The sequence below is a fragment of the Oreochromis niloticus genome, linkage group LG9 (assembly GCF_001858045.2).
Source record: "Oreochromis niloticus isolate F11D_XX linkage group LG9, O_niloticus_UMD_NMBU, whole genome shotgun sequence".
Lineage (NCBI taxonomy): Eukaryota > Metazoa > Chordata > Actinopteri > Cichliformes > Cichlidae > Oreochromis > Oreochromis niloticus.
The window spans coordinates 8,119,014-8,145,707 of record NC_031974.2 but is presented as its reverse complement, the minus strand read 5'-3'; the positions used below and the strand labels follow the sequence as shown (position 1 = coordinate 8,145,707).

Below are 26,694 nucleotides of genomic sequence, written 5' to 3'. Positions count from 1 at the left end.
CAGAAAGAAACCTCCAGCAGAACCAGGCTCAGGGAGGGGCAGCCATCTGCTGGGACCAGTTGAGAGAAGGAAGACAGAACAAAAGACATGCTGTGAGAGCCAGAGATGAATAAATAGCATGATGAAGTGCACCCAGAGGTTGCCCTTTGTTCAAAATTAAAGTCTACAAATCAATAACATCACACTGGCCTATGTTTATATACAGTCTATGATTACATGTCAGTGAGATCTTGGAGCTGCCAGTATGCAAAGCTGCAGCTTTAGAATTTAGGCTCTGATCCTTTTTTCCACCATTTTTTATTTTTCTTCTTCCTTTCATCATTTCCTCTTATTGTCCCTTTACATACTCTTTGCTTCGCTCCAGTCTACTGCCAGAATTTCGCACCAAGCTTCAAGGAAAGCGAAATGAACGCCATCGCCATCACCTCTCTCTTTCTAGTCCCTGTCAGTACTCTTGCTGCAACATTTTGGATTAACTGAAGTCTTTTCAAGGTGTTTTTTAGGACAAACTGGCTGAAACTCTTCAAATAAGCCAATAAGCCATAACTCAGAAAGATCAGTTGGAGAAAAAGACTCAATATCAATGATACTCAAAGTAGCTGCAGATAATGTTACATCTGTGAGATGATTATGAGTCATTTTTTTTCTCTAATGGTTCAAATTTTATTTGTGAAGAAGTTCATGACGTCATTACTAGTTAACGTTAAAAGAATCGTTGGCTCAACAGTGCTCTGACTCTTTGTCAGCCTGGCTACAGTGCTGAAGAGAAACTTAGGGTTGTTCTTACTTTCTTCAATCAGTGATGAATAGTAAGATGTTCTAGCTTTACGGGGGGCTTTTTAAAGTTTTGATCTAAATTTCCAGCTGGGATGGACAAGGCTAAACATCAGGCTTTCAAATAAATTAAACTCTGTATTGATCTTTGTTTAATTAATAAGCTGGTGTGGAAGATTGCTGCCACACCGCCTCCTCGGCCTGTGCTTCAAAGGCTCTGATAGTTAGTATGACTCAGGGGTGTTAATTCATTGAAACTTACATAATCATCCTGCTGTAACCACATTTCAGTAAGGCAGAGTAAATCGATTTCTTGATCCATTATTAAGTCATGTAATAACTCTTTGGTGCTGTTGAGGATACTGTATTGTTCTTTCTTATTTTATTTTTTTACATTTAAGTCATTTTTTTTTTTTTTGCTGGTTTTTAGTTAGTTTTTTTGTCTGTTTGGGAGCTGACACAGTCTCTATGGAGATGGGGTTTCAGGGGGATAACAGTAGGAGAGAAGCTGCAGAGGTGTGTGAGACTGCAACTCTGCTTACATGTCCCAACACTGGATAATCATGTTTCAGGGGATTTCATAAATTTGCCAGATTTCTAGAAATAAGAGCTGCTTCATCCAAAGTGGGATTGTCTCCCAACCAGACCAGGTTTCCTCCAGAAAGTTTCCCCAATTATCTATCAAGCCCACATCATTTCTTGGACACCAGTCAGACAGCCAGCAATTTAAGGAGAACATGCAGCTAAACATGTCACTCCTGGTCTGATTGGGGAGGGGACTACAGAGTCTGACATTGTGTTTGCAAAGTTACACACTGATTCAATATTGATTTTAGTGACCTCTGATTGATGTAACCGGGTGTCATTATTGCTGATGTGAATTATATTTTTACTGAATTCAGGTTTACCGTCAGCCAGCAGTTTTAAATTTCCCTCAGTGTCACCTGCTCTGGCCCCTGGAAGACAATTGACTATGGTTGCTGCTGTCTTCACGTGTCTCAGAAAAGAATCACCAATTACCAGAGTTTGATCCCTGGCGGGTGTGTCGCTGAGTGGGGAAAACAGTTAGACACATGAACAGGTTGGTGGTGCATCAGGGCTTCTGTTTATGCTTCCTCCTGACCGTCACCCAGCCATCATGTTTTCCCGTCTGCTCAGGATTACCTGCTGGGAGACAGTTAGCAGGGCCTACGCCACCTTCCACTGCTCCAGCTACAGGGCCTGACCAGCTACGGGTTTTCAAGGGTGGGATTTCCAGTGTTCAATTCAGCAATCCAGGCCTCCAGAGCTGCAGAAAGGCTACATTTATTACAAGTATCATTACTGCTCATTAAAAAAAAAAAAGCAGAACTGCTTCTCCAGAGTCAGAGGAGTCTTCCACAATTATTGGGTTTGACATATCAGGTTAAATAAAGACTGCTGAGGAGGAAGCATGGCTTGGGCCCATGTCAGAGCTCACCCTCGCAGCAGGATAACCATGAATGCAATTTTTGCACAGTCTGAGGAACAAATTCTCCTCTGTTGATGAAACACTGTATGAGGAAACCTCCGTTCTTTTCACTGGTAAAAACTTCAGGTGTAGGAAGAGGCCTCTCCAGAGGTACAACCTCCCTGAGCTGTGCTGCTGACCATGTCCATCGTTTTATGACCACAGTATACTCATCTTATAACGGATGTCAATCCAGCAGATTATCTTTGGTATGTGGTGGATCAGGAGATTTGCAACATGGATGCAAAGCCGACAAATCTGAAGCAACTGTGTGATGCTACCATGTCAATGTGAAACTAAATCTGCGAGGAATCTTTCCAGGTCTTTGTTGAATCTGTGCCACAAAGAATTAAGGCAGTTCTGAAGGTAAAAGAAGGTCCAAAACAGTACTGGCAAGGTGTAACTAATGAAGTGGCCAGTGACTGTATTTAGTGTCTAGATGTTTTTTTCAGTATTTTATTCACTTAATAGCAGGACAGAATACCACATGACTGTGGCCTTGTGTTATACCCTCTCTGCTGCAGTGATGCTGCAGACAAACACAAACATGATCAGACATTTAAGACGAGCCTCTTAAAGATGAAGGTCTGTGTCTCTTGACCTAAACACATAATCCAGTTAAATCTCATTTATGCTCATTAATGCCCCTCAAACTGTAACTTAAAGTAATAAATTGGTTACTGATTAATTACAGAAGTACATTTGTGAGCATAAAGATGTAAGCCTTGGACCATCGGGATGAAATGTGGTTGGGAAACTTAACAAGCATTGATAAAGCTTCATCAGTAGCTCGAGCAAGAGCTCAAAACCTTCGATCACCACGGGTGGTTAGCAGACTGTGGTTGCACCATGCAGCCTAACAACATGCAGTAAATTGCAGGTTAAAGCAGTCTGCTTACACATTGTTAAACGAGGGAAGGGAACTAATGTGGCTGTCACATGACCCTTTTGTCCCATTTCATCCCAGGATTTGATTAAATTGCTGCTCACTTTCTCCAATACTTAAAACTGATCAGTAGGACCTGAAACTGCAAACATTCAAACATTCAGGCCACGTAAGAATCGGTTGTTGAACGTATTAATCTTCTACAATAAGCAAATGAATAAATAAACAGGAGAAAGCTACAGTACTAACAGAGTCATGCAAGTTTTTGACAGGGAGGTTAAACTCATGCAAATTAGCTTCACCCAGGCTCATGAAAACACTGATAGCAGATCATTTGTGTCAGTGTGTCAGGATGGTTTATATTTGAGCTTCTTGTTCACACAGAACAATTTTTCTTCATTTTTTAACGATTACCAAAGTCTGTGAATCCCCAAATTGTTCAGTTGTTCTTGTTGCTCCCCATGAGGTCACTTTCACCATGTGACAAACACAACACCCCACTGTACACACTCGGGCCACCAGCAACTTTCTACATCCTCAATAAAAAGCTGACAGGTTGCAATGATGTTCTGAATAACTTATTAAGAAAACAACTAAATGCACAGAAAATATTATGAAAACTGGTTTATTTTATATCTCCTAGTTTGAAATGAAGCAATAAAAACATGTATAAAACATCACAACTGCAATATTGTACAAATGCTTACGTCCTGCTGATGCACTGGAGACATCTTCCAGTGACAGGCTTCATCCGTGTGTGTGTGAGGAGGCTCCTAAACCCACCGACACAGAAGTGCATGTTCACAACTCCCTCTGTGCAGGCGGGGTCAGGACCCCCCTCACCCTGGGGGAGGAGGGGTGGTGCTGTGGCCAGTCAGGTATGAAGTGCTGAGAGTGCAGTCAGGTATGAAGTGCTGAGAGTGGATCGTTGGTCCTCTGTGCAGCTCTGTCCACTCTCAGCTTCCCTGCAAAGCAATAACACACCAAAGACATCATTTTAACACAAAACAGCATTTCCATTGTTGGTAGCTGCAGCATGTTGTTAAAATGCAATTTTAAACTCAACATATACACACAATAACTATAAATAAACTTAAACCTACAGTACTGTAGGACGATGATTTATACCAGCTATTGGAAGGATTTAGTCTTCAAGACAGTTTGTAGCCAATGTGAGGTGATAACTTACATAGCTGGAACACAGCACCACTCTCCAGTTTGTCATTTGGTCATCCATCCTTCTCATCGGGCTGGGGTAAGGCTGTCTTCTGGGTGGAGTATCTCTCTTTGTTAGCTCCGTCTTGGACGTTGAGTGTCTGAAGTGCTGAATGCTGGGAGAGGACAAGTGTAAAGCACCTGAAGACAAAAAGACAAAAAGAAAAGCATGAATTCACAGATCACCGAGTTGTTCAATTTACTTTTCTTCTGTTATGTGTTTTTACCTCACCTCTGATCCCTCAGCCACAGGCTATACCTAATGTAAAAACAAGAGACTACAGTCAGTTCACTACATCATTTTTAAAACTTTTCTAAATATTTGTGTTGACATTAAGTACGGACTTACCTTTGTCCTGCATGTCGAGCTAGAGCTTGAGAAAAAATATGTAAGTCATTTAAATAGTTACCTGTGATATTAAGAAAAAATAGAAGTAACACTACCTAAAAAACTACCTTTCAGTCACACAGGCAATGTCACATATTAAGAACAAAAACAATACATTTCACACGTGTTAGTTAATATTCTTTAAAAGTCAGATATTCTTAGTTAGCTGTCTTACAAACATCACAAAACACAAAGGCTTAACTTAAACATTACAAAGTTCATTAAAAATTAAAAGATATTTATAAGAAGCTGTCCTCAAAGCAAGAAAGTGTCTTACAAACACTGCAAGACGCAAAGGCCAACTTAAACGTTTAAAGTTTAAAAACACGTTCTAACATAATCTAATCAGAGTCACTGTCATCAAGTGAAAGGCTAAAAGGCCTCTCCCAGAAACGCCTGACTCCAAAAGAACCTGAGGATGTTGAAGGGGCATCGAATGTGTCACTTACCTTGCACCTCTTTGCACTTACCTCTTCAGTGCAGATGTCTTCTCTGCTTCTCTTTGCTGAGGAGGTGAGAGCTGAGGTTGAAGGAGAAGGAGAAGCTGTGGGATCAGCAGAGGAAGCAGCTGAGGGAGAAGATAAGAGAGCAGGTGAAGAAGAAGCAGCTGAGGGAGGAGGTGATGGAGCAGGAGAGGAAGCAGCTGAGGGAGTAGATAAGAGAGCAGGGGAGGAAGGAGCAGCTGAGGGAGGAGGTGATGGAGCAGGAGAGGAAGCAGCTGAGGGAGTAGATAAGAGAGCAGGGGAAGAAGGAGCAGCTGAAGGAGGAGCAGCTGACGGATAACCGACTGGGACAACGACTGGAGGGAAGAGTAGGTCGTTGGCGTGGCCGAAAGATGGCATAACCAATGGGGCATCACCTGAAGCAAAAGGATTAAACCAATCCTGCCAATCGGGAGGGAGCTGGATATCAAAGTCCTGTGCTTCACCAGAAGAGGTGGTGCTCAGGAGACTGTCATCCAGGATCCAGATGTCTTCAGGGCGAGGAAACAAGTTTAAAATAACATTAGGAATGTAATAAACACCAAGTGCTAAGAAATAGACCTACATCTGTTAGTTTGAGCAGATGATGAGAGAAAAGCATTTTAGGCTACATTTATGTCAGACTGAATGCCACTTCTACTTGTTCATGCAAGAAAAAAACAACTAAGTCAACTAAGTTCACATCATTAAGTCAAGCATCCATTTTTAATAGAAGAGCTCTAACACAGCAGCGTGTATGCTAGCGGCTAATCTAGCGAAGAAATGAACAGAGTGGTTTTAGGTGTGGTAGAAGGATAAGATGATAAGCTGTGTGTGTTTTTCAGAATGACCTGCTTGTATTTACCTTCATTGATGAGTGGGACTAGGTAGGTGTGCTGAAAAGAGGCCAAAAAGCTGAGGCTGAAGAGCGTGGTGTAAAGCTAGTGGCGCCGCCAGCAGGTTTCCAAGCAGGGATTGGTGGTAGCAGGAAGGCTTTGGCTTGGTACGCCGTCCAACATTGGCAGTAACATTTTGTGAAAGGCAATGGAAAAGTAGATAGGTTTCCATGTGTAATTTGTGTGCACCAATATTGCACAAGAAATGGAATAGGTCATTTAGAGAACCCCCGCCCCGCTCCGCCCCGCCCCGCCCCCCAAAAAACCAAGTGTTGAAGAACAGAAGATAAATGTCCTTTTTTTTCCTCTTCTCCCTGGCCGGTCGCTTGGCGTAAGACGTGTGACGGAGCGCTCTGGTGCACAGCGTTCCGAGTTCGACTCCCTCACGGACTCGCTCTTTTATTACCTTTTAGTCAGGCAAAATACCCAGGCTTGTCACCTCTTCATTCCTCCACTATTTGCTGCCTTATTACTCCACCTTCCACAACTTGCACTTTCTCTCTTCAGGCTACCAACTGTGCCTTCATTTTTTCAGAGTCTCTGGGACACTTTTACATGAAATTATTAGCAGCTAATAACCACAGCCTTGTCGTCAATACTAAAAGGTAATAAAAGAGATGTATAGCATGCGGAGAAGTTGTGGAGAGCAGGAAAAAGGGAGACGCAACTTGGCGTCTCCCTGTCCCCCAAGGCAGGGCCGTGGCAGCGAGTCCGTGAGGGAGTCGAACTCGGAACGCTGTGCACCAGAGCGCTCCGTCACACGTCTTACGCCAAGCGACCGGCCAGGGAGAAGAGGAAAAAAAAGGATATTTATCTTCTGTTCTTCAACACTTGGTTTTTTGGGGGGCGGGGCAGGGCGGAGCGGGGCGGGGGTTCTCTAAATGACCTATTCCATTTCTTGTGCAATACTGGTGCACACAAATTACACATGGAAACCTATCTACTTTTCCATTGCCTTTCACAAAATGGGACTGCCAATGTTGGACGGCGTACCAAGCCAAAGCCTTCCTGCTACCACCAATCCCTGCTTGGAAACCTGCTGGCGGCGCCACTAGCTTTACACCACGCTCTTCAGCCTCAGCTTTTTGGCCTCTTTTCAGCACACCTACCTAGTCCCACTCATCAATGAAGGTAAATACAAGCAGGTCATTCTGAAAAACACACACAGCTTATCATCTTATCCTTCTACCACACCTAAAACCACTCTGTTCATTTCTTCGCTAGATTAGCCGCTAGCATACACGCTGCTGTGTTAGAGCTCTTCTATTAAAAATGGATGCTTGACTTAATGATGTGAACTTAGTTGACTTAGTTGTTTTTTTCTTGCATGAACAAGTAGAAGTGGCATTCAGTCTGACATAAATGTAGCCTAAAATGCTTTTCTCTCATCATCTGCTCAAACTAACAGATGTAGGTCTATTTCTTAGCACTTGGTGTTTATTACATTTCTAATGTTATTTTAAACTTGTTTCCTCGCCCTGAAGACATCTGGATCCTGGATGACAGTCTCCTGAGCACCACCTCTTCTGGTGAAGCACAGGACTTTGATATCCAGCTCCCTCCCGATTGGCAGGATTGGTTTAATCCTTTTGCTTCAGGTGATGCCCCATTGGTTATGCCATCTTTCGGCCACGCCAACGACCTACTCTTCCCTCCAGTCGTTGTCCCAGTCGGTTATCCGTCAGCTGCTCCTCCTTCAGCTGCTCCTTCTTCCCCTGCTCTCTTATCTACTCCCTCAGCTGCTTCCTCTCCTGCTCCATCACCTCCTCCCTCAGCTGCTCCTTCCTCCCCTGCTCTCTTATCTACTCCCTCAGCTGCTTCCTCTCCTGCTCCATCACCTCCTCCCTCAGCTGCTTCTTCTTCACCTGCTCTCTTATCTTCTCCCTCAGCTGCTTCCTCTGCTGATCCCACAGCTTCTCCTTCTCCTTCAACCTCAGCTCTCACCTCCTCAGCAAAGAGAAGCAGAGAAGACATCTGCACTGAAGAGGTAAGTGCAAAGAGGTGCAAGGTAAGTGACACATTCGATGCCCCTTCAACATCCTCAGGTTCTTTTGGAGTCAGGCGTTTCTGGGAGAGGCCTTTTAGCCTTTCACTTGATGACAGTGACTCTGATTAGATTATGTTAGAACGTGTTTTTAAACTTTAAACGTTTAAGTTGGCCTTTGCGTCTTGCAGTGTTTGTAAGACACTTTCTTGCTTTGAGGACAGCTTCTTATAAATATCTTTTAATTTTTAATGAACTTTGTAATGTTTAAGTTAAGCCTTTGTGTTTTGTGATGTTTGTAAGACAGCTAACTAAGAATATCTGACTTTTAAAGAATATTAACTAACACGTGTGAAATGTATTGTTTTTTTTCTTAATATGTGACATTGCCTGTGTGACTGAAAGGTAGTTTTTTAGGTAGTGTTACTTCTATTTTTCTTAATATCACAGGTAACTATTTAAATGACTTACATATTTTTTCTCAAGCTCTAGCTCGACATGCAGGACAAAGGTAAGTCCGTACTTAATGTCAACACAAATATTTAGAAAAGTTTTAAAAATGATGTAGTGAACTGACTGTAGTCTCTTGTTTTTACATTAGGTATAGCCTGTGGCTGAGGGATCAGAGGTGAGGTAAAAACACATAACAGAAGAAAAGTAAATTGAACAACTCGGTGATCTGTGAATTCATGCTTTTCTTTTTGTCTTTTTGTCTTCAGGTGCTTTACACTTGTCCTCTCCCAGCATTCAGCACTTCAGACACTCAACGTCCAAGACGGAGCTAACAAAGAGAGATACTCCACCCAGAAGACAGCCTTACCCCAGCCCGATGAGAAGGATGGATGACCAAATGACAAACTGGAGAGTGGTGCTGTGTTCCAGCTATGTAAGTTATCACCTCACATTGGCTACAAACTGTCTTGAAGACTAAATCCTTCCAATAGCTGGTATAAATCATCGTCCTACAGTACTGTAGGTTTAAGTTTATTTATAGTTATTGTGTGTATATGTTGAGTTTAAAATTGCATTTTAACAACATGCTGCAGCTACCAACAATGGAAATGCTGTTTTGTGTTAAAATGATGTCTTTGGTGTGTTATTGCTTTGCAGGGAAGCTGAGAGTGGACAGAGCTGCACAGAGGACCAACGATCCACTCTCAGCACTTCATACCTGACTGGCCACAGCACCACCCCTCCTCCCCCAGCGTGAGGGGGTCCTGACCCCGCCTGCACAGAGGGAGTTGTGAACATGCACTTCTGTGTCGGTGGGTTTAGGAGCCTCCTCACACACACACGGATGAAGCCTGTCACTGGAAGATGTCTCCATTGCATCAGCAGGACGTAAGCATTTGTACAATATTGCAGTTTGTGATGTTTTATACATGTTTTTTATTGCTTCATTTCAAGCTAGGAGATATAAAATAAACCAGTTTTCATAATATTTTCTGTGCATTTAGTTGTTTTCTTAATAAGTTATTCAGAACATCATTGCAACCTGTCAGCTTTTTATTGAGGATGTAGAAAGTTGCTGGTGGCCCGAGTGTGTACAGTGGGGTGTTGTGTTTGTCACATGGTGAAAGTGACCTCATGGGGAGCAACAAGAACAACTGAACAATTTGGGGATTCACAGACTTGTAATTCTGGAGCAGACAACAGTTTGATAAAGTGTTATGTAAAAGAAACCAAAGATTAGAATCTATAAGTTTCAAAGACCTTTGGTTTATATATTTTATATAATACAGTACATGTGTATGAATGACTGGTGTTGTGCCAATAAATGATCGTCTGCCAAAAACCGATTGCTCGTATTTAAACTGCTATGAATAACTTGTTGGTCTATAATACGTGAAACAGAATCATGTTTATTGGCCAAGTATATGTGCAGACACATACAAGGAATTTGGTTCCGGTAGATGGTGGCTCTCAAGCACAGCAATGTAAAACACACACACACACACACACACGCACACACACACACACACACACACACACACACACACACAGGTGTCTATATATACATTACACATGCATACACATACATACACAAAGCTGTGTAAACCAACTATAAATAGCCAATCTAAACTTATATACATAAAATACAGAAATGAAATGGATGGAATGAATACTACAGAATGTACATAAGGTGCAGTTGCAGTCTGGCAGTGGGAGCAGTGTGACAGGTCAACTGTTTAGAAGGGAGATGGCGAGGGGAAAGAAACTGTTCCTATGTCGGGTAGTCCTGGTCTGCAGGCTACTAAACATAACCAAAGACAGAAAACTCATAACAACGCTTCCTGGTTGGAATTTCAACACACAGAGAAAACAGCAGCACAACTGACGTGATTAATTATTATAACTGAGATCAAATATGAAGAAACAGATCAGACACAGTTTAGTGATGGCGCTGTGAGATCAGTCACCCAGACATCAGCAAAGTCCAGATCCACCCTCAGCGATTTTTTAATCATTCCAATAATAACAAACATAATAATAAAGATTTACATAATATCTTCTGTTATTGTACTGAGTCTATCTCTACCATCCATTGAAGATAATAGCGCTTGACATCCAACCGGGAGTAGTTATAAAAACATTACAACAACACAAGATTAGTAATAAATGTTGACCAGTACTATACTTTTCTTTGTTATTATATATTTGAGAAGTGGAAATGAGTAGGGAAGGTGACAGCCGAATTCACCGGGAGCAGGAGAACTGTGAAAAAACTCCAGAGACCAGAAACACAGCATGAAAAGCACAAACAGTGGCTGCAGAGGACACGATTCATTGTTTTTAACACTTGGTTTCACTTCAGCTCTGTGTTTGTTATAACTTTACTCTTCTGTGTGGCTGACAGACCGACAAGAGCACATGTAAGAGAGGCCCACAGACCAGCTGGACCACATACGCTGTACGCTGCCTTCATCAACACCAGAGCTCTGGGCAGGTAGACTGCCAGCAGACTGCAAACGTGCTCTCCACACTGAGCCATAAATTATGGCTGTACATGCTACAAATGATATTATTCAAAAACATGTTTCAGGCATTGCAGTTGATGAAATTGAGTCAATACAATTAGAGAAGTCAGAAAGACCGATTCATCTTTCTTATTAATGTAACTGCTGCATTTCCTCACTGCTCTAATCTCACCCTTCTTCTTCTGCTGAGGCTGCACAACACGAACCTTTGAGATGTGGAAGAACAGGAAATTCTCATCATAGAAGATCCAGGGTTTGAATCCAGTCTAGGGCCTTTCTGTCTGGAGTCTTCACATGTCTGCTTATGTTCTCTCTGGTACTCTGGTGGCTTCTCACAGTCCAGAAACATGCATAGGGTTAGGTTAACTGATGATTTGAAATTGACCATGGGTGTGAATGGTAGTAGGAAGGTTCCTAACTCAGAGAAGTGACCCAGAAGTATTTGTGTAGCACCCACAATGAATCAAGATCATGAACTTTATTAACTGATCAAAGTATATTCTTTAATTTTCTGTATTATTCAGTTTGCATTGGTAATGCCCATTATTGTAATGCGTTTTTATCCATCCATCCATCCATCCATCTTCATCCGCTTTATCCGAGGCCGGGTCGCGGGGGCAGCAGCCTAAGCAGAGAAGCCCAGACCTCCCTCTCCCCAGCCACCTCCTCCAGCTTATCCGGGGAACACCAAGGCATTCCCAGGCCAGCCGAGAGATATAATCTCTCCAGCGTGTCCTGGGTCTGCCCCGGGGCCTCCTCCCGGTGGGACATGCCCGGAACACCTCACCCAGGAGGCGCCCAGGAGGCATCCTTGTCAGATGCCCGAACCACCTCAACTGGCTCCTTTCGATGTGGAGGAGCAGCGGCTCTACTCTGAGCCCTTCCCGGATGGTCGAACTTCTCACCCTATCTCTAAGGGAGAGGCCAGCCACCCTTCGGAGGAAGCTCATTTCTGCCGCTTGTATCCGCGATCTTGTTCTTTCGGTCACTACCCACAGCTCGTGGCCATAGGTGAGGGTCGGGACGTAGATCGACCGGTAAATTGAGAGCTTCGCTTTTACACTCAGCTCCCTCTTCACCACGACGGACCGGTGCAGCGTCCGCATCACTGCAGCCGCAGCACCAATCCGTCTGTTGATCTCCGGCTCCCTTCTCCCATCACTCGCGAACAAGACCCCGAGATACTTGAACTCCTCCACTTGGGGCAGGAACTCATCCCCGACCCGGAGTGGGCACTCCACCCTTTTCCGGCTGAGAACCATGGCCTCAGATTTGGAGGTGCTGATCCTCATTCCCGCTGCTTCACACTCGGCTGCGAACCGTTCCAGTGCGAGCTGGAGGCCTTCACCTGATGAAGCCAACAGAACCACATCATCCGCAAAAAGCAGAGATGAGATTCTGAGGCCACCGAAGTGAAAGCCCTCCGCCACTTGGCTGCGCCTAGAAATCCTGTCCATAAAAATTATGAACAGAACCGGTGACAAAGGGCAGCCCTGGCGGAGCCCATCACCCACCGGGAATGAGTCCGACTTATTGCCGGCAATGCGAACCAAACTCTTGCAACGGTTGTATAGGGATCGAATGGCCCGTAGCAATGGGCCAGACACCCCATACTCCCGCAACACCTCCCACAGGACACCCCAAGGGACACGGTATAATGCCTTCTCCAAGTCCACAAAACACATGTAGACTGGTTGGGCAAACTCCCATGCACCCTCAAGTATCCTTGAGAGGATAAAGAGCTGGTCCAGTGTTCCGCGACCAGGACGAAAACCGCATTGTTCCTCCTGTATCTGAGGTTCGACTAGCGGACGAACTCTCCTTTCCAGCACCCTGGCATAGACTTTCCCAGGGAGGCTGAGGAGTGTGATCCCCCTGTAGTTGGAACACACCCTCCGGTCTCCCTTCTTAAAGATGGGGACCACCACCCCGGTCTGCCAATCCAGGGGTACTGCCCCTGATCTCCACGCAACATTGTAGAGGCGTGTCAACCAGGACAGCCCTACAACGTCCAGAGCCTTCAGGAACTCGGGGCGGACCTCATCAACACCAGGGGCTCTGCCACCAAGGAGTTGTTTAACTGCCTCAGTGACCTCGCCCCCGGAAATTGGCGGGTCATTCCCCTCATCCCCAGACTCTGCTTCCTCCTCGGAAGACGTGTCAGTGGGATTAAGGCGGTCCTCGAAGTATTCCTTCCACCGCCTGACAATTTTCTCAGTCGACGTCAGCAGCGCTCCGCCAGCACTATACACAGTGCAGGTAGAGCACCGCTTTCCCCTCCTGAGACGTCTGACGGTTTGCCAGAATCTCTTCGAGGCAGTCCGAAAGTCTTTTTCCATGGCTTCTCCGAACTCCTCCCACACCCGAGTTTTTGCTTCAGCCACTGCCCGAGCCGCATTCCGCTTGGCCTGTCGATACCTGTCGGCTGCCTCCGGAGTCCCACAGGCTAACCAAGCCCGATAGGACTCCTTCTTCAGCCTGGTGGCTCCCTTCACCTCTGGTGTCCATCATTTGGTTCGGGGATTACCACCATGGCAGGCACCAACTACCTTGCGGCCGCAGCTCAATGCAGCAGCTTCGGCGATGGAGACGCTGAACATGGTCCATTCGGACTCAATGTCCCCAGTCTCCCTCGGAATGCTGTTGAAGCTCTGCCGGAGGTGTGCGTTGAAGATCTCACGGACTGGGGCCTCTGCTAGACGTTCCCAGCACACCCTCACTACGCGTTTAGGTGCACCGGGTCTGTCCAGCGTCCTCCCCCGCCACCTGATCCAACTCACCACCAGGTGGTGATCAGTTGACCGCTCAGCCCCTCTCTTTACCCGAGTGTCCAGAACATATGGTCGCAGGTCTGGTGATACAATTACAAAATTGATCATAGACCTGCGACCTAGAATGTCCTGGTGCCACGTGCACTTATGGACAGCATTATGTTCGAACAAGGTGTTGGTTATGGCCAAACTGTGATTTGCACAGACGTCCAATAACAAAACACCGTTTAGGTTCAGATCAGGGAGGCCGTTCCTTCCAGTCATGCCCTCCAGGTCTCGCTGTTGTTAACCACGTGAGCATTGAAGTCTCCCAGCAGGACAACAGAGTCTCCAGGTGGAGCACCTTCCAGCACCCCACCCAGGGACTCTAAGAAGTCAGGACCCGGTAAGGACCCGTTCCCCGATCCTAAGGCGCAGGGAACAAACAGTCTCGTCCACCGGGAAAAACCCCAACGTACCGGCAGCAAGCCCAGGGGATATTAAAATACCCACCCCAGCCCACCGCCTCTCACCAGGGGCAACTCTAGACTGAGACAGAGTCCAGCCCCTCTCCAGGAGACTGGTTCCAGAGCCCAAGCCATGCATAGAGGTGAGCCCAACTATGTCTAGCCGGTACCTCTCAACCCCATGCACTAACTCAGGCTCCTTCCCCACCAGAGAGGTGACATTCCATGTCTCAATTGCCAGTCTTGGCAGCCGGGGATCAGTCCGCCAGGGCCTCGGCTCCTGGCTGCCGCCCGGCACACAACACACCCAACCCCTATGGCGCCTCCTGCGGGTGGGCTTGCGGGAGGATGTGCCCATGTCCCCTTTTCGGGCTGTGCCAGGCTGGGCCCCATGGACAAAGGCCTGGCCACCAGACGCTCGCCCTCAGGCACCCTCCCCAGGCCTGGGTCCAGGGCGGGGCCCCGGTAACCCTATCCCGGGCAGGGTAAACTGTTCCCTCGATATTCTCTTCATAAGGGTCTTCTGAATCGCTCTTTGTCTGGTCCCTCACCCAGGACCAATTTGCCATGGGAGACCCTACCAGGGGGCAAAAGCCCCCAGACAACATAGCCCCTGGGATCCCTGGGACACACAAACCCCTCCACCACGATAAGGTAGCGATTCACGGAGAGGAATGCTTTTTTAAGATGAGCAAAACTTTATTTTACCTTGGGTTAGCTGGGATAAGTGATGGATGGAGGGAATTTTACTTCAGTCACAGAAATCCTAAACAGGAGGGAGGAGCAGAGTTACAGTGGATCACTATCCAGCAGGGAAACAAGGTTTATTTCAATTTCTTGGCCATGAGTGAGATTTACTAAGTGGGCAAATTAGGGTGACTCTGTGAAGTTTTGGTATAAGGGATAAATCTTCTGACCAAACCTGCTGGGACTGTGTGAGGTCCTGAGGCTAAGAGTAAGGATTTATCCACAGGAGAGCTGCGTTCTTACAAACCACCCCACTGTGTAAACCTGACATCTGTGTAACAGCTGAGTTGTATGATGTGTACAAAAGGACACAAGGACACAAAACATTATTTACCATCAGATCCCGAGCCCTCCATGTGTTAATCAAGAAACTGCTGCTGTGTTACATCCATAAATAATGAATACATTAGGAGCTAAAGCTAAAAGGACAGTTTATTTGTACCATCTTCATGTGAACACATTCAAGAACATCACAGATGAAAGAAACATTAAAAACTTCCACACTACATAAAGCAAGAAAAATAGTTTTTCTTTCAGGTGGTTTCATAAAAAACAAGAACATCAAACACCTCCAAGACTCTCTTTGAAAAAACTAAAAACCTTTATTCTCATGGTCCAATCATGAGTGAACTCCCCGATGAAGCCTTGTGTGCTAAAACATGTCAGAGTTTTAAAGGTTAAACATGAGTTTCCAAAACATTTTGCTGGAGAACAATGAACTACAGTGGCTTGCAAAAGTATTCGGCCCCCTTGAACTTTTCCACATTTTGTCACATTACAGCCACAAACATGATTCAATTTTATTGGAATTCCACGTGAAAGACCAATACAAAGTGGTGTACACGTGAGAAGTGGAACAAAAATCATACATGATTCTAGGGGTGGACGATAGAAACGATATACGATAGAAACGATATAAATATAGACACTGAGGGTTTTTGGAAGAGCTGTGTTGCTCTCTGGCAGGAAGCACCATGCCCTCCTGTGTTTTAAATGCACTTTAGAACAGCACACAGCAACACTACATATGAGCGGGCAGAGGGAGGTTTGGGGTCTTCACTCACCCCGGTTCTGTTAGCCGTCAGGGCTGGGGGGCTGGGAGGAGGTGCTGGCTGTCAGATTGGGGTCTGGGATGCGGTGCCTCCCTGCTACTGCAGATAAGGAGGCGGTCCGCTTGCTTCCATCCCAGAGAGAAGGGTTACACCTCCTGGGTCTAGGTGCGGCGTGCCCCTCTGGGGGTGGGGGTACCTGGACCTGGGATATAGAATATGTTTGGGAGTGTGATTGTCTGTGCAGTGTCTATTTGTGTCTGTCTACACGTTGGGTAAGTGCCGAGTATTTGGTTGTGTATATGGGGGTGGGAATGCACGTTTGAGTCTGCGTGCGCCTGTTCGTCTGTGTCTATATGTCAGGTTGGGCCTTAGACTCGACCTCTCTGGGAACATCTCAGGCCCTCCAAAGTACGGAGGCCTATCTCCCCTCACCACACTCCCTGCCGGTGGCTGATGCCCTCAGACGTTGGTGTGCTGGTGGTTCTTGTCGACTGGGGCTGGGCGCTCATGTATGTACCGGCTCACTCCTGGTGGCCGATTGGCGGGGCCTGGCGCCTGTGGCCCGGCTGGGCCCCTTCTGGGGGTTGGGGTGCCCTCAGACCTCTGGACCTGAAGCTCGGTCCTCTCTGGCGCAGCTGGCTGCCAGCAGAGCCCGCGGGCACGCCACTGCAACCCCCTCTGGCCTCTGCTCTGTGGCTTCTGGGTGACCTCTCGTTTGGGGCTCTACTCAGCTTTTCCCAGGAGGGTGGTGCGGCTCCCTCTCCCTTTGGTGGTCCTCGTACTCTGGGGCCTCTGGACGTCTGGGGCCTGGATCTCCTCCATACCTTCTTCATGCCCTGGGGGACGGGGCTATGGCTCCCCACACTCCCTAGCAGATTGTTACATGGAGAAACCTTTGGAATACAAGCATGCTTATCCACACAGGTGTACACACGGGTGTTCACAGACACAAACTACACCTTTCTTAGCTGCTACCTCAAAGCACATTGTGCGCTGTCTATCTTGCGTGCGGCACAATAACATTTAATATTTAGTATCTACTGTTATCTACTGCTAGCTAGTTTAATGTGATGGTACTGTATTTATTATGTTGCTGTTTTTTGTTTGTTTGTTTTCTCTTTCTTTCTTCTCCCCTTTCTCACCATCTCTTCTCCCCTCTATTTTTCTTTCTCTCCCTCTCTTTCTTTCATTCTTTCTCCCTGTCCTATCCCCCAGTCATGTCTGTCCCAACTGTAACAACCGAAAATAAAATAAATACATAATTATAATAAAGGTCAATCAAATGGACCAATATGGCAAGTAAATCCGCTTGGCATCTCTCTTGGCCTTAAGACAACAATTCTGATGGCTAAAGATCCAAACGGGACAGGGGGAAAAAAAAGAAGAGAGAGACAATATAAATTTGGCCAACGATAGAGATTTTGACTATACCGCTATTTCACGATAGCGTATGTTGATGATATCATCAAGCCGTGCCTGTTTTGGTCGAAAGCATCGCAGCGGCTACAACCATTATCATCTGCAAATTATGCCGACAGTCATAGCAAAGAGATGAAGCACTTTTGAAATATGGGGAAAGCCAAACACTGCGCTTCCTCCACTTCCGTAACATTGATTGATTAATGTTGAATTCTCTCGCAGCTGCTCTATTCCAATGTTGTTGCAGTATATTAATAACTAACCTCGTGTTGTGGATGAATGATCTCAGTTGTTCTCCTGACTGAAGTTTGGCCCGTGTATAGCATCCTGCTATGCGATTGCATTTGTCCCTGACCACCAGAAACCCTCACATTAACTTTTATTGAGTGGAAAAAAAAATTGGCGTTCATCCTCCAGCTTCACTGTGCTAATGTTATGCTAACATAGCTGTGTTGCTAGCAATCACGTAGCACAACATTATATACCAGGTAGTCCAACTTCAGTCACCCTGCAAACGCCACTGCTGTTTAGTTTTCTGTCTTCATTTATGTTGGAAGTGATAGCACAGCTGTACATTTGAATTCGTTTCAAAAATCTCTCAGTCAGAACATGGTATGTCATGTTTAGGTGGAAACTAGCGAGCTAACTTCCTGTTAACTTGTAACTTGTAAATTTAATAACTTCTGTTTTCATGGATGCCTGGATGTTAAACTTAATTGTTACACCTGGTAAAGGAGCAACACTGATCATTTTATTAAAGATTAAAGAATTTAGACCATTTTTAACTCTCCGTGTTCATTTGATTTGGGACCTGAAGCGGATGGAGTTTTGGACCCAGATTACTCCGCGAAGCTCTTCACTATGGCAGCCGTAATGCTGTGACAATCCATCAAAACATTTTTTAACAGATTTCTGCGAGCCAAAATCGGTTCGAGATCAGTAAGCACAACCAGAATTGACTATGTGCACGTTAGCATATGCTACTTCCGGTGCGGAAACTCCTGTGGGGAGCTCTGTTTCCGGTGTCCTATTCACGCCTTGTTTACGGTCCAAAACAAGTTAAGCAAATGAATGAATCAAGCAGCAATTTACATTTCTATAGATGTCTTGGGCATTTACCCAATATATCTGTAAATGATGTTCATCGACTTTTCGATATTTTCCCCCGGCGCCTCAGAGCAAAAGAGAAAAGGGATTCAAATGTTATATTTCTCAGCTGTCCCTCGTTTATCGCGGGTGTTATGTTCTAAAAATAACCAGCGATACGTGAAATCAAGTAGCCAGTTTTATTTTTTGACGCGTGGATATCGTGGACATACAGTACTGCACTTCAGAGTCACACTGCTAGCGATCGATGCAGCGATTCTGTACTGTACAGGAGAGACGTCACGGAGGAGATCATCTGCGGCGATCAGGATGCAGGACACAATGTGATGTAAAAAGTTTTTTAAAAAGCCTGCAAACTTGCACTAAAAAATCTGCAAAACAGCGAGGTGAAAGGTGAACTGCGTTATAGCGAGGGACCACTGTAATTTTGAAGGTAAGTCATAATGTTGGGTAGATAGCTTGGACTGGGAGGACTATAAGGTGCTAGTTCAGGTTTGCAGCTACCACTCCCCGGAGTGTCGGCCAGAACACTGCTCAAGGACAGGATGAATGTTCAGAAGGGAGACAATGAAGACACCAAGGATAGTGCAGACTCTTGTATTGACTTCACACAGTTGAAGGTAACAGAGGAGCAGGTATTGCATACAGGTTTAGATGCGTGGGCATGTGTATGCGTGTGTGTGCGTGTGTGTGTGTGTGTGTGTGGTCTGTTACTCATTAACGCACACTTCTCACGGAATGACCAATTCTCTGCTGGTAATCTGGAGTAGAAAAGCACAGGGGCCTTGCCCACATTTCTCCATGCTCATAGTCTCTCTCATACAAAGCGGTGGGGTGACCTCTACTGGCCACTCTAAAAACTACAGGTGAACTAAAAACTGAACAGAATAAAACCATAACTACGGGGCCTTTTGTACAGCCGCCCCCAAATGTATGAAGTACATTTGCTCACAACAAAAGGCAATTTTACAAAAAAGTCACAGTGATTGTCCTTTGTCTTCGTCTGGGAGGGCAAGCAGTACCACCAGCTTCGCCACAGGTCAGGTGAAGGTCCTCTCCTGCACCTTGATGTCAGCAGACCTGATGTGCCCATCGGGACTGGGGTGGACTTTGGAGATGCGACCCACGAGCCAGGAAGCACGAAGCAGCTGAGGATCTATGATCATCACCACCAAACCTTCTGTGACATCTGCGGGGGATGACTGCCATTTCTGCCGAAGCTGCAGGCTTGGAAGGTATAGCCGGATGAATCGAGACCAGAAGTGGTCAGCCAGCACCTGGGAGTACTTCCTCCTCCAGCGACTCAGGAGCTCTTCTTTGGGGTAAGCCACTTGAGGAAGTGCTCCGTCAGGCCGCCCCATCAGAAAGCAGTTGGGGGTCACTGGATCAGGATCACTGATGTCAGATGGGACATAACCTAGTGGTGTGGAGTTCAAGATGCCCTCCACCTCTACAAGGACCGTGCTGAGGACCTCGTCTTGAAGGGGTTGGGATCCCACTGTAGTGTAGAGTGCTGTCTTGACAGATCTAATCTCCCACTCCCACACTCCCCCGAAATGAGGAGCCGCTGGTGGATTGAAGTGGAAGACAATCTTCTGGGGAGCCAGGAGCTTCTGCAGGTCAGAGGTCATGGCTGCAAAAGCTGCTTGGAGTTCCCTTCCTCCCCCACGGAAGTTGGTCCCCTGGTTTGAGAACAGCTCAGCTGGGGTTCCCCTCCGGGCAATGAACCGTCGAAGAGCCATTAGGAAGGCATCTGTATCGATGGAGGTTAGGACATCAAGGTGGACCGCTCTGATAGTAAGGCACTTAAAGATAATGCCCCACCTCTTCTCCACACGGCGCCCGATTTTGACCTCAAAGGGTCCAAAACAGTCCACGCCTGTTGAATAAAAGGCAGGTTTGTAAAGGCGGAGGCGCACAACTGGCAGGTCAGCCATCTTTGGAACAGTTGGTCGGGCTCTCCACCTGCAGCACTCAAGACAGGCCCTTTGAAAACGCCTAACTGCCTCCCGGCCTCTCAGGATCCAGTGAGTGAATCTCTGCGAAGACCCTCTCTGGCCCTGGATGACGCAGGCGACTGTCGACATCCTGGATGACCAGGCGGGTGACTGGATGCTTTGGATCCAAAACTAAAGGATGGGAGCTGGTAAAGGCAAGATCTTCAGAGCAGCGAAGACGTCCACCTACACGGATGATCTCATTTTCGTGGTCGAACTCAGGGGATAGTGCAAGGAGACGACTGCTGCAACTGATAGATTTCCCCTGCTTAAGGAGTCGATACCCCTCAGGGAAGCTCTCCTGTTGAGCTTCTCTCAGGACGTGCATCTCTGCTCTAATATAGTGATGAGCCGATGAAGTTCCCCCGCCTTTGGCCGCCCCATGCAGCTGCCTAATAGCAGCTTCCAGCAGCTGTGTCCAGGTGTCATATTTGCTGAAGTTCGAGGTGGCGGGGTCAAAGGTGGTAGAGACTCCACAAAAGGTCTCTTTACAGAGCTCAGATGGGCCTGGAGGCTCAGCCAGGATGCCGCTTGGCTCTGGAGGCCACTGTTCTGGACCTAGGAGCAGAAAAGGAGGCCCTTGACTCCATCTGCTGGGTCTGGTCAGCTCGGGAAGGGATTTCCCACGGGTTATATCATCCGCGGGGTTCTGGGCTGAATCTACATAGCGCCAGGTGTACAAGTGAGTTACTTCCTGGATCTCAGCCACGCGGGTGCCGACGAAGACCTTGAAGTGGCATGACTCGGACCTCAACCAGGTGAGTACAGTTGTGGAGTCAGACCACAGCACTATTCTCTTTATGTCCAGAGTGAGCTCATTTCTAAGGAGACGGGAGAGATGAGCTCCTGAGAGGGCACCACACAGCTCGAGTCTAGGCATGGAGAGAATGCGTTTAGGGGCAACATGGAAGCGAGCCATCAGGAAGGCCAGATGTGAGCTGCCATCACCTGTCACTGTTCTCATGTAGGCCACTGCGCCATAAGCCTGCTTTGACGCATCACAGAAGATGTGAATCTCTCTCTCACCCACTGACTCCATGATGTGCTTTGGGAGATAAGGGCGAGGAAGCAGGACTTGTGCAAGGAACGGCAACTCCTCTTCCCAGGTTTCCCACTGCTGCAGTAGTTCTGGCGGAAGCTGCGGGTCATCCCATCCCCTCTGCTGATCCCAAAGGCGCCTCAACAGCATCTTGGCTCGGGTGGTGTACGGTAGGATAAAGCCAAGTGGGTCGTACTGGCTTGCGAGAACCTTGTAAATGTTCCGCATCGTGGGGGCGCCATAACTGATTTTGCAGTGTTTGTAACCCAAGGTGTCCGTGGGGAAGTGCCAGCTAAGGCCCAGAGTTGGCTCAGAGGTGTCTGATTTGTCTTGAGTGAGCCAAAGTTCTGCACTTGTGGATCTGAGGTCTTCAAGTAGGTGCCCAATGGTTCTGGGTTCATTACTGGCCCACTGGCGAAGGGCAATTCCAGCAGAAGACTGGGTAGGCCCAGCTAGAAGATGCTCGTTGAGGGCTTGGCCTTGGAACTGGAACGAACAGTTAAACACAAGGCGATCTTTGCCATTGTGGCTAACAAGGTGGTGAGGTATGTACCATGACTCATCTGCTCGAGCAACCTCAGAGGGGGACACCTTAACCACCGAACCGGCCTGGACCAACTTCTCTATCTCCGCGCTGTAGATCTTAGCTCGTTCTGGATCTTTCTGGAGCGTTCTCTCCACACTTCTCAAACTGGGAACAACAGCGTTAGGGCTAGCTTTAAGGTGTGGCATGTTCTGGCGGCGAAAGAGGGGGGTGGCATAGCGTTGGATGCCCTCGATTTCTACACGAACTGTCTTCTGCTCTAGCAGGCTAACTGCATAGTTATCTTCTCTTGAATGGGTAACCACCTTGCCTTCTGGCACTGGGACGACATCTACCTGCCATAACTTCTCTACATGTTTGAGTAGTTCACTCACCTGGGGAGGAATGGCGGTCGTGAAGAGGCACTGTTGTGGCAGCGAAGAGGAACCGATAAGGCTGGAGGGACCCTGCAATGTCCACTGTCCTGATTCGGAGATATTGAGAACCAAAACAAAATACCAGAGGCCCAGAAGGATGCAATCAAACAGATGAGTTTATTGAACACACGCGTGGGAAGAAGCACACAGCATCACATCTGCGGGGTTCTTCCCCCAAAATACACAGAGAATGGTTTTTATAGCGTCGGAGTATAACGCCTCCTCTTGCGTTCTATAACATATTTTTGTATTTCTAAGAACATCATTTGCATCTTGTACAGACAATAATCAATTTTTAAAACTAAAGTCAGACACAGAAGTTCCTCTTTCTAGTATCTTCTCCAAATACGGCGATGACTTCAGGCCCTCTAGGTCCCTGTGGACGTGACATCCTCTCTGATACATCTTCAGTCATCTGTTACTAAGCAAACTACTATGTAACAGGTTACAACAAGAAGCTGAATGCATTTGGGCCTCTGCTCAGGCCTGTTCCTAGATTATATGTAATATATGTGTTTTGCAAGCGTGTATGCTGTTTTAACCTTAATGTTGTGTGTGTACACAATGATTATGGCTGCTCCTGTAATACAAATGTCAACATATGATCATGACAACACCTGTAACACAAGTTTCAACGCAATGCCAACAGCTTCAACAAATGCTTTGATGAAATGATGATTAATGCAATGATAATGATGATGGTTATGAATAGTAGCAGCAAAATATTTCCCTCATCTTGACACCACCCTAACCTGGTGCACATAGCAGCGGGACCAACCAGTGGACCAAGACGAACAGCTTCAGTTGGAGTGATGAGCTGTGGGTGGTCACTGCCAATGAGAAGGAGAGGTTTGACCTTCTTGAAGGACTGGAGAGGCAGGCCTCTGAGGTGTCTGTACTTCCGCTGCAAGGACTCCACAGGGTAGCTGTGCTCGGCTAGGTTGATACGGGTGGTGGTGAAGGCGTTGCGGACCTTGTACTTCAGCTTAGGTTTGCCACCAGGGGAGATCTCGAATGAGACACACGATCCATGTAGAGTTTGCACATCTTGCCTGATAGTGCGAAATGGAAGTGTCTCTGGGATCCCTTGAAGGTCAAGCTTCTGGGCAGCGGTGGGTAGCAGCATGCTCTCTGTAGGACGATCGAGGTACAGGACGCCTGTAGGACTCTCACCTTCTCGTGGGGGAGCAGACACTGGGTCATGTGTCTTTAAGGGCTTAGGATTCACGTCGTGAAGGACCTGCAGATGATGGGAGCAAGCGCAATGCCAGCACCTCTTGTTGGTCTTTATCCAGTCTGTGAGCTGTTCACGACTCAGCTTGATGACCTCCGGACATTGACTCAGGTGATGGGCACGGTTATCGCAGAAGGCGTAGTAAGGCTGCTGCCTAGCTTTTTTTGGAGTGGTACCTAGTGACCTGGGTGAGCTCTCTGCACCGTGAAGAACCGCAACCGAGCACCTACTTGGTCTGACATCAGGCTTCTCTTTGGTGATCGTTGGAGTGGGCAAGCCGTCATAGTCCTGACACCAGGATTCGTACTTTAACCAGGTAGCCAGGTCGTCCAGGGTGTAAGCCTGACCAGAATGGTTGTACATGCACTGACGGAAATCAACTCTTTGCTCTGAAGGAAGCTTACTAAGGAGTCGAGCCACATGGGAGCCACACTGGAGTTCGACCTCCCCATCAGGGCCTAAAGTCTTCAGCATGCCCACGAGCGACTGGATGAGGAGAGAGAATCGCTCGAATGCGGCTGCATCCCCTCGGCGGATGTCAGGTGAGTCCATGACAGCAGCAATTCTTCTCAGGGCAAGCTGGTGGGGCTGCCCAAGTCTGTCATTAAGAGCATTCATGGTGTCACTGAAGGGCGTGGCAGAATGGAGGTAAGCATCTGCTATCAACTTTGCTTCCTCCAGGTGTAGGTGATCTAACAAGACTTGGTACCTGAAGAGCTCTGACCTCTCCAGGGGCAGTAAGTTCTCTAGCGCCATTGTTAGACGAGCAAATTCCCCAGGATCACGGTGTGTGAGCTTGGGAATGCTCGGACGAGGCCCCCTATATGTCAAATCTGGGGCCGCTGGGGGGGTCTATACATCTGTGAGGTCGAGAAAGGAGTAGATGAGGACGGAGGTGGGACTGGCAGTGGTTGCAATGGAGGGGGGTGTGCTCTCGGAGGCGGCGCTGGAGGGTAGGTGGTCCTTGGCTGAGGAGAAATGAGCCCTGGCTTAGATTCATGTCGGGGGATGATCTGACTCTCCTGTGCAGCCATAGACTCCCTCTTCAGATCCTGGAGCTCTTTCATCACTGTATTGATGCGGTCCGCAACTGGACCCCGGCTGGAGACAGATTCCTCCTTGAACACAACAGGAGGAGGTGGTGGAGGCCAGTCCTCTTCCTCTTCCACAGGGGGTGGCTGGAGATAAACAGCAGGGGCTCTGGGCGGTGGACTGAGCTGCAGACTCTCTGCACGGTCCAGCAGCTGCAGCAAACTAGCATGAAGGGCCTGGAAATCAGCCAGCCCGGCTCTCATGTGGTCATGGGACTGCTGGAACAGGAACCTTTCACGTTGTATATCTTCTAACTCTGCTCTCAATGGTGTGACATGGCCGTGTGAACGGTCATCACAGGGGTCAGACGGAGGATGGTGGGAAGAACGGGTGTCGCCTCCTGTCTCACTTTCCTCCTGGTAACCTGCACCAAGCCTGGGGAAGTCAGTCTCATAAGCTTCATAGCGGAGGGGACGACGTACATTACGCCGTGGGCGCGCACCAAGGGCTGAGAAGTTCTGAATATCATCCATCTTGTTAGGGTAGAAGCAGCTTACATCCGACTCAAAGGACCATTAATGTTGGGTAGATAGCTTGGACTGGGAGGACTGTAAGGTGCTAGTTCAGGTTTGCAGCTACCACTCCCCGGAGTGTCGGCCAGAACACTGCTCAAGGCCAGGATGAATGTTCAGAAGGGAGACAATGAAGACACCGAGGATAGTGCAGACTCTTGTATTGACTTCACACAGTTGAAGGTAACAGAGGAGCAGGTATTGCATACAGGTTTAGATGCGTGGGCATGTGTATGTGTATGTGTGTGTGTGTGTGTGTGTGTGGTCTGTTGCTCATTAACGCACACTTCTCACGGAATGACCAATTCTCTGCTGGTAATCTGGAGTAGAAAAGCACAGGTGCCTTGCCCACATTTCTCCCTGCTCATAGTCTCTCTTATACAAAGCGGTGGGGTGACCTCTACTGGCCACTCTAAAAACTACAGGTGAACTAAAAACTGAACAGAATAAAACCATAACTACGGGGCCTTTTGTACACACAACATACCCTTCGTAAATACTAATGTATAGAAACCCTTACCAGCAATCCTTCATTTTTTTGTGTGCCTTTTTTTCGTAGTTTGTTAACATGCTGTGTAGGTGTGTACTTGACTAGCTGATATCGACATAACGGGTAAACATCTGGTTTGACTATTGTTCACCTATAGTTTGAATGCTGAAAATTTTTCTGTTTAAATCATAAGACCTGTTACGGTTCTGGGTCCGTTGCATTATGGATTGTTCCTTATGTTCTCTGTTTCTCAGTTCTCAGTGTTTCAGTTATCTTGGTGTTTTGGATTCTCTCATTTTGTGGTGATGGTGGTGATGATGATTATTGTTATTGAGTTCCATATTTCTGTTTATTTGTATTTAGGATTTGTGTTCTCATGTTTTGTGTGAGTTCAGGTTCCATGTGTCATTCTGTCTGTCTCTCAGTGTCAGGTCTGCGTCTTGGTGTAGTGTTCTCATTTCCTGTTTTATTGTGAAGGTCCGCGTCTCATGTGAGTGTGTTCAGTTTTACCCCTGTCTCGTCTTGTTGATTATTCCCAGCTGTGTTCCCCACCTGTGTGTAATCTCCCTGTGTTTCTCTGTGTATTTAAGTCGTCTTCAGTCATTGTAGTTGCTGGTCCGTCTGTGTATCCACCATGTCACATCCGTGTGTTTCCCTGCTGCCAACCGTCATCTGTTTTCTGCTCGCTGTTATTCGTGTTCAGGTTTGTGTTCTTGTTCATGCTCAGTAGTTTAGTTATCCCAGTATAGTTTAGTTC

General features: G+C 47.0%; 2 long non-coding RNA genes across 2 annotated transcripts; one reads left to right on the top strand and one right to left on the bottom strand.

The window, feature by feature from the left end:
* Positions 1–4,046: 4,046 nt before the first annotated feature.
* On the bottom strand, positions 4,047–4,719 carry LOC109199690 (uncharacterized). The gene is made up of 3 exons (XR_003221737.1): positions 4,592–4,719; positions 4,339–4,505; positions 4,047–4,114 (listed from the first exon to the last, which is right to left on the bottom strand). It is a non-coding gene; the product is annotated as an uncharacterized LOC109199690 (long non-coding RNA).
* Positions 4,720–8,414: 3,695 nt separating this feature from the next.
* On the top strand, positions 8,415–9,279 carry LOC109199691 (uncharacterized). The gene is made up of 3 exons (XR_003221733.1): positions 8,415–8,726; positions 8,813–8,979; positions 9,204–9,279. It is a non-coding gene; the product is annotated as an uncharacterized LOC109199691 (long non-coding RNA).
* Positions 9,280–26,694: the final 17,415 nt, after the last annotated feature.